The sequence below is a fragment of the Thamnophis sirtalis genome, unplaced genomic scaffold, assembly GCF_051295495.1.
Source record: "Thamnophis sirtalis isolate CommonGarterSnake01/CBP01778 unplaced genomic scaffold, rThaSir2_p1.2 scaffold_3, whole genome shotgun sequence".
Lineage (NCBI taxonomy): Eukaryota > Metazoa > Chordata > Lepidosauria > Squamata > Natricidae > Thamnophis > Thamnophis sirtalis.
The window spans coordinates 141106992-141118613 of NW_028261383.1; the positions used below are offsets into that span (position 1 = coordinate 141106992).

General features: G+C 39.3%; 1 non-coding gene across 1 annotated transcript; it reads right to left on the reverse strand.

The window, feature by feature from the left end:
• Window positions 1–11329: 11329 nt before the first annotated feature.
• Window positions 11330–11402, reverse strand: TRNAR-CCG (transfer RNA arginine (anticodon CCG)). Its single transcript has one exon. It is a non-coding gene; the product is annotated as a tRNA-Arg (tRNA).
• Between the last annotated feature and the right edge of the window lie 220 nt (window positions 11403–11622).

Sequence of the window (11622 nt, forward strand, 5' to 3'; positions counted from 1 at the left end):
TTTTATCCCCCTTTGATCTTGAGCTTGTATTCTGATTGGTTGTCAGACTCCCATGGGGCCATGCAGTGGCAACTCTCTAGGCTGCATTTTGAATCCAGGTTTGGTTGAGTTCTCAGATGCCATGTGGCAAGTTGGATAAAGGGCCAATATTATCATGCCTTAATCCCATGCCCCTGGAGCCGAAGGGGAGAACTCTTTATTATGTAAAGTGGATTAGCTTGGCCTTCTTAATGGCCCATTGACAAAGTGGGAATGGGTAGGAGCTACAGGGAGTTATTCTAACAATGTTTATAAAAATCTCTGTAACTAGAGTTATTGAATAAATCTGATAAGTCAACTCAACTAGAGTAACAATCATCAAACTCTGCTACTTCATCCTGAGGTTGGAAATTTTTGATCTAAGATACTTGATGCTAAGTTGACACTTGTTGCCGAACAAGAAAATATTTCCTGCTTGCTTCAGATCTAATCTCTCCTTATGACATAAGACTTGTTCAAATTCCAAGTAACCATGATAGAGATTTGGGGATATAACTCCATAATCGACTCAGTAGTTGGTTTCTTGGTTTAGTTTGATGCCAACTGACTTTGATTCTCAGTGTTTTTACTTTCTTGCTACTATAAAAGATCATAATTTTTAACTGGTCTAGTCTGTATCTGTTTTCTATTCCTTTGTTTGACCTTACTTTAATTTAGATTTAAGGAGCTATAAGAGTTCTATTTTGCATTGTCCTCACAGTTGGCAACTCACATGCCTAACAATTAAGGCACAGAGGCCCTTGTGATCTGTGGCAAAGAGTCATATTGGAACCAATCATAACTGCCTCATGCCAAAGATGGATCTAGAACTTAGGGTCTCCCAGTTTCCAGCCTAATATCTTAACCACTACACTGGTTCCCAACTAATGGGTAATGATTTTTAATTTGTGCAAACAGATGGTAGCACTTGAGTAAGCTACGTTTTAGATTTCTACATTCTCTCTGCCCACATTTCCCAAATCTTTGAAGAGGCTTCAGCTGTTCTTCATGTTTGGTCTGTCCCCTTAGAATCAAAAAGAGAAGTTTCTACAATCAAATACATTCTTCCTCTACTTGAAATCCCCTATCTATGTTTTGGCTCATATATTTCCAAAAACATAGAGTAAGTCTGAGAATGATTGCTGGAAGGGACCTTCATAACAACCATAATCCTGTGTATCAGAACCTTTTTTAGAGTTTTTCCTGGAACTAGAATTCAGTCTCCCAGTTTCCAGCCTTATGCCCTAACCATTACACTGATTCTCTTTTATCATCATGCATATTATCCTAAATATTACTCGCCTACACGTGACCTTATAAGCTAAGTACACCAATAGAGTTATTCCCATTTTCAAAATGGGACAAAAATAAACCTTCCAATTGCAGACCAATTTGTGCAATAGATGTTATAGCAAAATTATATACTGAACTTCTTCTGTTCAAAGTAGAAGATTGGACTTCAGGAAATAACATCTGGAATAGCTACCTGTCTTTAAGCATGGCTACTCTACAGTAGATTAAGCTTTGTGTTAAATATAGATTGGAAAAGTGTGTTAAATAGTATAAACTTTAAACCATGATTATAAATCTTTGAGCTGCTTTCATTTCTATAAATAGGAGTTTCTATGGATAAAATAATAAACTTTTCAATAGATCTGTAACGACTGACATTGATAAGGCTATTAGATTCCCATATTAAGATTTGTATTAGGTTCTTAACAGCAAATTCATTTTAAACTGTAGAATCCTTGGTACTCTCTGAACGTGATTATTTTTTTGCAAATGTTTTGTTACCCATAATCGGTGCTAAAAGGAAGTGGAGTTTGATATTTTTATATATACTAGTGTAGCAGTCCCCAACCTTTGTGACTTGGCAGCACAGCTGGAGGGCAAGAGGAACTAGGCTGCACAAGCAGCGGGCTGGCATGCACGTAGCACAACTTGCATGAGCAGCAGGCCCACTGGCCCGCTTGTGCAATTTCAGCTTTGTACCAGAGGTGGTATTCAGCAGGTTCTGACCAGTTCTAGAGAACCAGTAGTGGAAATTTTGAGTAGTTTGGAGAACTGGTAAATACCACCACTGACTGGCCCCGCCCCCATCTATTCTCTGCCTCCCAGGTTCCAGCTGATTGGGAGGGAATGAGGATTTCACAGTATCCTTCCCCTGCCACACCCACCAAGCCATGCCCACCAAGCCACGCCCACAGAACCAGTAGTGAAAAAAATTGAATCCCACCACTGCTCTGTACACACATGTGCGCACCAGCCCATCGCTCGCACAACCCAGTTCCAAGACAAGTGACTTGTCCTGTCAATCATTTTAAACTACATTCTCACCATGTATGGGGTGAAAGAAGAATCAGCCCTTGCTCCATTCATTGTTTCATACATAAAGTTGCAAATTCTGTAGTTTTTTCCCCCGTGAATGTGATTTTCCCAGTCAACTGTTGCTATATGCTGATGACCTGATCCTAATCTCGTAAACTATGGTTGGGAAAGACATTTATCATCTCTAGGGGATAATTTTAATTTAGTGTTTAATTTAGAATTTAATTTAATTTAGTGTTTAGTGTCTGACCCAGTACAATGCCTCTCCGGCTTTGATCTTCCAAGGAAACACTGGACAGTGCTTTCTATAGTCCAGAGGTGTCCAGCCTTGGCAACTTTAAGATTTGTGAACTTCAACTCCCAGAATGGCTGCCTGGGGGATTTTGGGAGTTGAAGTCCACAGATCTTAAAGTGGCCAAGGCTGGACACCCCTACCATTAGTCAATCACTGAGGCTAAAGGCAGATCACATTTTGGCAGCAAGAGAGTGGCTTTGAGGTACAATCTGATGATAACACGTGGCTTTGAGGTACAACTTGGATAGTAATGTTAACATGGAAACCACACCCTGAATGGTAATCACCTGGATGATTATTTTGCCTCTATCTACATCAACATCACAGGCCCCAACAAGCACACACAGAAGTTTAGAGTTGTTTTAATATGCTTTCCCTCTAATATGATTCATGCTGTCATCTTCCAGAAAAGCCTCTTTGGGATCTGTTGGACAAATGTTGCACAAAAGAATGGGCACAAATTTGGCATTAGGACTCATAATAAGAACAGAGTAATATTAGAGCATTTCATCCTTCTAGGACACTCCTCGGGCCTCAAAGTTACTGTTTTGGGGTGGGGGAAGGGGTGGGGACATTAATTCCAAAATTGAGTAAGAGGTTGCTGAACTCGCATTAAAAGATTTCAGGAAATCACAAATACTACAGTTTTAAACACAATTGTTAATTGATAAGGGACTGATCTTTTGACTCACATGTAAATTACAACTGCATAACCAATCTGTCATCCACTGTCTTCTATCCCCACCCTCAATTTAAATCCTTAATCAGTCTCCCCATTCTGGCGCCAAGTGAATAAGTAAAGCAAGAAGCAGGTGTGATGATAATGCAATGAGGAAATTGTAAACAATAATTTGTACATACTCCATTGGCTAGATGCACCAAACTGGGGAATGTGTTTAGGAAAATGGAAGTTCCGGAACATTTTACTGCTGTCATCCTCATGAAAAAAGGTACACATAGGACAAGAAGCCTAGGCCAAATGAAATTGGCTGAAACTGACTAGATCTAGGTCAGCAAATGAATGAGACAAGGCTGCAAGTTCTCCTCATTTGTACAACCTGCATGCTGAACACCTTATTGAGAAACATTGTGCTGGGAAATGATCTGTGTGGTTTTAAAACTGGAGAAAGATTAATAACCTGTGCTATACTGATGATACTACTCAGCTGAAAATGCAAATGGTCTGCAAGTGTAATCATGAAAGACAAGCAGTCCCAAAAGTGCTTTTCAAAAGGCAACTGGACTTTGTTGTTGTTTTTCCTTGAAAATACTTTGCTTTTCATCCAAGAAACTTCTTCAGTTTTGACTGAATGATGGAGAATAGAAGGAGTTACATTCTTTGAATCCTGTCATTAGCACTCTGAAGGCGTTTGTTTGTTTGTTTGTTTGTTTGTTTGTTTGTTTGTTTGTTTGTTTAACTTATAGGCTGCCCATCTTACCTCAAGGTAGCGCTGGATAATTTGCCTTCCCCAACAATTTCTGATTAACAACTGAAGTTATATAATAACCTTCAGAGTTCAAAGTGTCTTGGTTAATTACAAACATAAGGTTTCTTTAATAAACAAGAAACAATGGATGGAAACTAATCAATGAGAGAAGCAACCTGGAATTAAGGAGAAACTTCCTGATAGCGAGGACAATTAACAGTTTGCCTTCAGACTTTGTGGATGCTTCATCACTGGAGGTTTTTAAGAAGAGACTGGACTTCCACTTGTCTGAAATTGTACAGGGTCTTCTGCTTGAGCAGGGGGCTGGACTAGAAGAGCTCTATTTTGATTCTAATTCTGATTCTGATTCAGACAATTTCTTCTCCTTAGGATGTTTGATCTAGGATCTGGTCTAATACTTGACCCATTGCCAATACTTTTGTTTAGTTTTGTTTTTGCTTCTCTAATTCTTCTCGGGTCTAATCTCTTTATCATATAATTTGCTCTTTAAAAAAAGCTAAAGGTTTCCCTTGCCTGTAATAATTGCCTGTAATATCACCAACAAGTCAGAGTTTGCAATGTCTCTTGCAGTAATGATGAGAGACTCCATGGAGATACAATCACTTAATATATCTTCCATTCAAACTAAAACTCCAGCCAAAATACTCCAATCCGGTGTTTGTGTGTAATTTCTTAGGTGGAATCACACTCCTCATAAGTGAGAGGTAGGTGGAGAGTGATATGACAGAAGGCAGCTGTACAACAATTAAAGTGGAAAACAAACTGAAAGAGTTTAAAGAGGAGATAAAAGGGGAGATAAAAGAGGAGATAAAAGAACTTAAGGATGACTTGTAGGAAAAAAATTGATACCAGGGTTGCTAAAATGAAAGATGATATGCTGGGACTTGTAACTGTACTGACAGAACATGTTTCTGGAATTGAAGATAGTCTAGAGGATCTTAACAAAGTTAATACCAATTTGACATCCAAAACTGAAGTGGTGCAACAAAAAGTTGAAAACGCTGAAAAAGAAATTATTATGATACAGTACAGGCAGATGGAGCTGGCATTAAGAGTAAGGGGGTTGCGTGAGGATAAATAGGAGAACTTGAAACAGATTCTTTCAGAAGCTTTTGTTTGTTTGGTGGGAAGATCGGGGTCTAACTTTGACTGGCAGATCGATAAAATTTATCGCGTTAATTCTTGGGTGGCAAAACAGAAGCAACTCCCCCGAGATATAGTTATATATTTCACTACAAGAGGGCTCAGAAACATGATATTACAAGAGTCTTATAACACTAGGCTCCAAATTGGGGGCCAGGATTTGACTGTTTTGAAAGAAATACCACCTCAAATGCTAAGAGCCAGGAGAGACTATGCTTTTTTAGTGGAAGAACTCAGAAACTGTCAGATACAGTACAGATGGGACGCGCAGTTTGGTATTATATTTACATTTGACAGGCAAAGATATCGTCTCAACTCCGTATGGAAAGCTCGAGATTTTTATCACAATATTTTGAAGGTGGGACACCCTGCACCATCTGGATCTGGAGAAAGACCACAAGAAGGACAAGACAGACAGCAAACCACACAACTACCAGACAAGATGTACCATCTTCCCTCCCTAGAAGAGCAAGGTGTTATGGAACAAAGACCTAGCCGTATGACTACCAGACGAATGGAAAAACAAGCTCAACAATCACCGGCCATCGATCAAGGAGTTACAGCAACAAGCTCAGAAGCCGTGGGAGGAGCTAGGCCAAAGGTTAAACAGGCCATGCAGGAGGCTCTAAAAAAGCTTCAGGTAACCAAAGATGACAACTAAGATTTTAACATGGAATGTCAATGGACTGAATTCTCCACAGAAGAGAAAGAAAATATTTCACTATCTTAAACAGTTTAAGAATGATATAATTTGTTTGCAAGAAACTCATATCAAATCAACTGATCAAAAATATTTGATTAACTCAAAACGTGGTCAACATTTTGTAGCTTCTGCTATGGAAAAGAAAAATGGTATAGTTGTATACTTAAGAAAAGACATCAAAGCTGAATTAATTGAAGCAGATCCCTTTGGAAGATATATCGCGTTAGATCTAATCTTAGAAGGGAAAAAGACATTACTTTTGGGAATTTATGCTCCTAATCAACAGCAAGACGGATTCTATAGAAATCTTCATGCTAAATTAGTACAGTGGGACTATAGGTCTTGTATACTATTGGGTGATTGGAATGGTGTGATAGACACTAAAAGAGATAAGAAGACCTCTCACCCAAATACTAAGATGCAAGCAAAGCTACCCAAACCTTTTTTTGACATGATGGACGACTTTGAATTGAGAGATATTTGGCGAGAAAGAAACGCAGAGGAATATGATTTCACTTTCTTTTCTGATAGACATCAATCCCTTTCAAGGATTGATTTTATACTAATCACTAATGATTTGCTTTCTAGGGTGAAGAAGACAAAGATTGCGGCTAGGGTCCTTTCGGATCATAACCCAGTTTGGATGGAATTGGGAAGGGCAGTGCAGGCAAGAAGGTCTTGGAGATTGAATGAAAACTTAATTAGATATGAAAAGTATATTAATGATTGTAAAAAATTGTTATCTGAATACTTTGTTTTGAATATGAATAAGGGTACACTTATGGAATTCATATGGGATGCAAGCAAAGCGTATATGAGAGGAGTGCTGATGAATATAAATAAAACACATAGATATAAACAAGGGCTAAAACGAACAGAATTGGAAGAGGAAATTAAGAGGAAAGAGTTGGAGTTAAAACGAATCCAGGCGATACAAAGGTTAAGGAAGCAATCACCATATTAAAATCTCAATTTGACATGTTGATCTCTGACCAGGTAGCCACTAGTTTATTATATGCAAAACACAATACTTTTTGTAACGCAAACAAACCTGGCAGATGGTTAGCTTATCAGATTAGGAAAAAAAGGAAAACTCAAAATATATCTAAACTTACTTACAGAAGGAAGGAGGTGTTTCAACAGGAGGAGATTCAAAAGGCATTTCGGGAATTTTTTACAGAATTGTATAAAGGGGATAAAATTAATGGTTTAGATATAGACAAATATTTAGATAAAGAGAAAATACCCTCAGTTAGAGAAGAGCACAGGCAAAAATTGAACCAACCAATAACCTCGGGGGAAATTTTGCAGGTAATTAAGCAATTAAAGTTAGGGAAAGCACCAGGTACAGATGGTTTGACAGCGGTTTACTATAAAAATTTACAGTTAGAAATGGTAGAACCTCTTAGAGAATTATTTAATAAGATTCAAATGGAAGGTAAGGTGCCCCCATTTTGGAAGACAGCGTTTATATCTTTGATACCCAAAGAAGATCAAGATACTACCCAACCAAAAAATTATAGACCTATTTCATTACTTAATGTAGATTATAGCTTTTTACAGTCAATTAAAGCAATATACCAACAGCAAACAGCACAAATCATAGTCAATGGAAGTTTAAGAGACTCTTTTCAAATTGGAAAAGATACAAGACAGGGCTGTCCTTTGTCCCCACTATTGTTTATTATAACTTTGGAAGTATTGTTGAATAAAATACGGGGCTTGGATGGTCTAAAAGGGATTAAGATTAGGCAGCAAGAATACAGAGTGCGTGCTTTTGCGGATGATTTGGTCATAATATTGGAACAACCGCAGGAATCCAGTATGGTTTTAATGAATACGATTAATCAATATGGTCAAGTGTCTGGTTTTAAAATAAATTTAGGAAAAACAAAAATATTAGCTATAAATATGAATACTAAACAAAAGAACTAGGAGGGATGCTAGGATGTGAGGTAGTCAAAAAAGTCAAATATCTTGGAGTTAATATTTTAACTTCAAATGGGAAACTATATAAGCATAATTATGAACCACTTTGGCATAGTATACAGATAGAGATGAAAAAATGGGGAAAATTGCACTTATCTTTGCTGGGTAGGATAGCGGCAGTGAAAATGAACATCTTACCAAAATTTTTATTTCTCTTCCAAATGTTACCTATACTTTAAAAAGATGCGAATCTTTTAGAATGGCAGAAGGGTATCAACAAATTTGTATGGGCAGGAAAGAAGCCGAGGGTAAAGATGAAAATAATGCAAGATGTACGCGAGAGAAGAGACTTGAAATTACCTAACCTAAAACTATATTATGATGCAGTGGCGCTATCTGTAATTAGTAATTGGATTCATTTAACTCATGATAGAATATTGAATATTGAGGGAACACGATCTGGTATATGGTTGGCATGCTTACCTGTTATTCAACAAAAAATTGGACAAGAATTTTAAAAATCATATTTTAAGAAATGTTTTACTGCGGGTCTGGAAAAAATACCAATATAAATTAAATGACAAGATACCCATGTGGGCAATTCCTAGACACTCAATTGAAAATATGAATATAGCACAAAAACAGGATAGAATTACCTACAGACAGCTTCTCATTTTGGAAAGGGGGGTACTACAACTAAAATCTTTAGAGGTATTAAAAGAGGAGAAGGTAGTTCAAACATGGTTCCAGTATGGGCAATTACAGGCCAGGTGGAAAATAGATCAAAAAATTGGTTTTATCCAAGTTGAGGATAATCTGTTTAAACAAATAAGAGATTAAATCTTAATGCATATGAAGAGGATATATAATATTAATACAGATGGATTCGGAAACAGAATTAGTTAAAGATTGTATGATAAAGTGGGCTCAAAATATTGAAGAATCAATAATGTTGGATACATGGGAAAGAATCTGGGTAAGAAATGTGAAATTTACACAAGCTCAAAACCTGAGAGAAAAATTTTATAAGATGTTCTATAGACGGCATTTAGATCCTAAAAAGCTGGCTTCTATGTATCCGAATTTACAGCCTAAATGTTGGAGATGTGGTTCTCTCGATGCTACATATTTTCATATATGGTGGACCTGCCAAAAGGTTAAGGTATTTTGGATAAAAATATGGTGGATTATGCAAAATATCTTTAAAAGAAGGATAAAGTTTACTCCTCAGTTATTTTTACTAGGTATAAGTACTGACTTTACAGTGGTAGAGACTAACCTGATTCTGCACCTAATAACGGCAGCAATGTTGGTGGCGCAATACTGGAAGAAGGAAGACTTGCCTACAACTCAAGAATGGACATTGAAAGTTACAAATTTAGCCGAAATGGCTGAAATATCGGCATATCTTAAAGATCACTCAAATGAGAGATATAAACGAGACTGGAAAAAATGGATTGACTATATACAAAATAAATACAGGACCAAGAAATTCCAGTTAGCCTATGCTTAAGATCAGGAATGATTTAAATTGTTTAAAGTTAGCTTAGCAAGAAGAAGCTAAGATCAAGGTAGAGATGTTATTAATTTCTTTATTTCTTTTTTCTCAATAGATTTTAGACTGTGTTTGTTAAAAATTTATACCATGTATGGGTTCTGGGAAGTCGGGGGGGGGAGGAGGAGGGGGGGGTCGGGGGGTCGGGTGGAGGGAGGGAGGGATATACATTAGGCTAGACACGATGTGTTAGATCTCAATGCAATGTGACTTCTAGGCCACTGCACCATTAGAATGCAAACCAGTACAAAAGAAAAAAAAAAGATGAGGATACCAGGGGTGGGCTCCGGCAGGCAGTACTGCTGGTTTGCTCGTGGGTGCGCCATCCGTGTGCATGTGCAATGCAATAAAAATTATTCTGTGCATGCACAGAAGTGAAAAACAAGATAGCGGCACCTAAGGCACCACCCAGAGAACCGGTTCGGGGGGGGGGCACAGTGGTGGGTTCCGGATCCTGTTGCAACAGGTATGGCCCACGACGCCTCCACAACACTCCAGCTGCTCGGCAGAGGATCGTGCAGGCGCCGTACACTCTGTGCGCAGAAGCCCCCAAAACCTCAAATATAGGTAAGGAGTGTGGGCGGGCGGGTGGGTCCTCTGGAGCACCATACCGGAACGGTACCTGGTGCTCCCGTCAGGCACCGGTACACTCGTACCAGGGCGCACTGGTCGTAACCCACCACTGGTGTAGCATGCCTGGATCGCTGCCAAACCACTACCAGTTTGGCCGAACCGGTCCGAACTGGTAGGAACCCACCGCTGGAGGATACCATTACTGAATTCAAGGGTGGGAAAAGTAAGGTTCTACATTTAGGCAAGAAAAACAAAATGCACAGGTACAGTATATGTGGTACCTCACTCAATAGTATCCTAGTGGACAACCATTTAAATATGAGCCAGCAGTGTGCAGCAGCTGCCAAAAAAGCCAACACAGTTCTAGGCTGCATAAACAGAGGGATAGAATCAAGATCCCTTGAAGTGTTAATACCACTTTATAATGCCTTGGTAAGGTCACATTTGGAATACTGCATTCAGTTTTGGTCACCATGTGGAGAAGATGTGGAGACTCTAGAAATAGTGCAAAGAAGAGCAAAGGTGGTTAGGGGACTGGAGGCTAAAACATATGAAGAGCGGTTGCAGGAACTGGATATGGGGAGGGGGGATTAAAAAACACCAGCTAAGAATGAAAAATGATAGGAGACAAAAAATAATAATTTAAAAGGGGGGGGGGTAAAGCCAAAAGAATAAAATACTGCAAGAAATAAAGATCACTCTCACCATAGAATTATGGAAAGCATATGAAAAAGAGTGGAATAGATTTAAGTTATCCAACTTTTGGGGGAACCTTGGTAAGAGTTGAAGTCCACAAGTTGTAAAGAGGCCATAATTGCCCACTCCTGAAATGCAAAGTTAACTGCAAAGTGAAGGAGCACTTGTTGACAGCAAATGTGAATGCTTTAAACCAGTGGTTTTCAAACATGGAAACAGAATGGCTGGGGAATTCTGGGAGTTGAAGTCCACAACCAAGTTTGAAAACCACTTGATTGAAACTGGGTTTTCCCTCCCATTATTTTGTGTTATTCACAAACAAAATGTTTTCAAGGGAGCTCAAGATTGCTTCCAGCCACCCAAGCATAGCTTGGAAAGATCCCCGGGGTGCATTTGGCGCGTAACAACCGTTTTTGAGCAGAGGAAACCCAGTTTCCTGAGGTAGTTTGAATGCTTAACTAGCCTTGCTCTTGTCTCGCGCCCTATCTCCCATTCGTCGCGTCAAGGGAGTTTGTTTTATTCCGTTCCAGACCGATGGGGAGAATGAAGAACCAAAGCGACTAACAAAGCCTAAGATCCATCATCGAGCTCAGGAAGCGTCTTCATAAATTTTAATCCCGCTGCAAAACAAGAGCTACGAACGACCCAGATGGGACTCGAACCCACAATCCCCAGCTCCGGAGGCTGATGCCTTATCCATTAGGCCACTGGGTCACTCGGTAAAGAGCTGTGAGAGCCGCGTTCTAAGGGCCCCTCCCGACCACGCATGACTCCGCCCACCTACGTCGGTCCTTTCCCTCCTGGTTTCGTTTTCCGTCACTAAGACATTGGCCACGCCCCCTCCCGCCTCGATTAGCCTCGTGTTCTACCAACTCACGCCCCCTCATCTCGCTAACACTTCGAGCGGATTTGAAGGGTGGCCGCGTTCTAACTC